Raw genomic sequence first — 2,288 nt, forward strand, 5'->3', positions numbered from 1 at the left:
CTATAAGAGAGAAAACAAAACAAAAAAGGGAATTAGTTTAGATCTTCTCTGATGTACAAGCTGAGTTAGGAGTTGCGAAGCTGCCAGATTCAGGCATGAAAGAGTCTGAAAGCTGCAGCAAAGGAAACACATTCAGGTTATCTTTTCATTATGTGGCGTCGGTGAGCCCAACAGTCATGATAAGCTGGTTATCAACTACCTAAGTTGAGCTAATGTTGCTGGATCTGGTTCTGAAGGTTCACGTCAAAGCGTGGCCAAACATGGAGCCGAGAATTCCTCACGAAAAGAACAAACTATGGTCCTAAATTAAAAATATAATCAAGCCGTCCATAAGGAAATCCATCTACAGCTTCTACACCTTCCTCCACCTCATGTGCACCTCTTCTGGCGCCACTTTAAGTCATTTTATTTTTGCTTATGATCAGAAATGTGCAACACTCTGCTGGTTTAATAGTTCTGAATACACCAGATGTGCTACTCTTACAAGAATAAGCTGTTTTTGTAGCTTACACTGGTCTTTATATTTTATATTTGCATTTTTCTTACTGTACTTAAATAAATGCTTCTGATTGCTACTTAACGTTGTGATGCACTATGCAACGACAATAAAGGAATTAGTTTAAAAAAAAAAAGTTATAAGGTTAACAAATGAATCAAATCACTGCCCATCTTTAAGGCATAAGTCGGCGTTTCAGACCCTTTTAGCCTTTCTCTCATCTCAAGAGGCAATAATTAGCTGGTTAACCAATTAGCTGCCAACTATTTTCATAAATCATCAGCTATTTTATCATGCGATTATCTGGGCTTTAAGGCAAAAAAAAAAGCCAAAATCCCCGAACCCAACCTCCTAAAAGGGAAGGGTTTCCGAATTCCTTGCCCCCCCAAGAAAAGAAAACGAAAAACCTTGGGGTGAGGACAAAAAAACGAAAATTTTCAACAATTTCCGAAAATTTAACAACCAAAACAACTAACGAATATCATCAACTCAGCGTAAAAAATAAACCAACTGAAATTTTTAATATTAAAAAAGTGGGAAATGTGTGATTTTTGCCCAATTAATTGACTAATTAATCTACGATAGAAATAGTGGTTGGTTGCAGCTCTACTAGCTCAGACATCTGTTCCTCTGTAACACTATATGAGGTAGGTTCTAATCAGGTAATTTTATTTAATTAGATTTTAAACGACTTGTTTCCGATGCAGATGCACTCACTCTATAATTAATAATTCTTTCAGCAAGTCATGAGTCAGTGAGAATTCCTGTATTTTTATGTCTGAATATATATTAGAGAAAAACAAGTTATTGCAACGTAAGTTTTTGCCAGTTTTCTGCAGCTCTACTTATAAATAAAACCAACATGAAGGCACAAGTAGCTCCGACTATAATCGGGCTACAGCTGTGTTTTCCATTATATCAAAGAGTTTAAATTAGGGATGCATGATATATCGGCGACCACATCGGTATCGGCCGATACTACGTTTTTTTCTGGTCCAATGAACAAATGTAGTCGATGTGAAAAACCGATGACTAAGCACCTTCATTCCTACATTTGATATTGTTGCTATTTCACAGATGTTTTTACTTAAATGGACTTGAACGTTAAATATGTTAAAATATGTTTAAATATGGTTTACTTTTGTTATGTAATCAAGTAGACTATGTGGTCTAGCTGGGTATGGGCTTCTTTTGAATAGTTTTCATGTTCTCACAGTGCTTACGTATACTCATTTGTCGGTGTGAACGAAAATTGAATATCGACATCGGTGACATCGGTTATCGGCGATATCAGAATTCTGACATCGGATATCGGTATCGGCCAGAAATTTTAACATCATGCATCACGAGTGTCAATCAGTTAATTGTATTTTTTTATATGACTTATTTCCGATGCAGATGCACAAAATCCTCCCATCGTTCTATAAATAATAATTCCTTCCAATCAGCAAGTCATGAGTCTGTGAGAACTCCTGTATTTGGTCACATCTACATATATATCGGAGAAAAACACGACATTGCAACGGAAGTTTTTGCTAATTTTCTGCAGCTCTTCTTGTGAATAAAACCATCATCAAGGCACGAGCAGCTCCGACTACAATCAGGATAGAGTTGTGTTTCCCGATATGTTTTGTTTAAATGGAGCCTATTCTTCTTGTCTTATAAACCTCAGGATCGCTCAGTCATTTATTCGTCTGTTTTAGGGATAAATCGCTCCACAAAGGCCTGTGGAGCAAAAAAACTTCTTCAAGTCAACAGGGGAAAAAAATAAAGTGAAGTTTCCTCCACTGAG

This window comes from Stegastes partitus, unplaced genomic scaffold, assembly GCF_000690725.1.
Source record: "Stegastes partitus isolate 25-593 unplaced genomic scaffold, Stegastes_partitus-1.0.2 Scaffold1920, whole genome shotgun sequence".
NCBI lineage: Eukaryota > Metazoa > Chordata > Actinopteri > Pomacentridae > Stegastes > Stegastes partitus.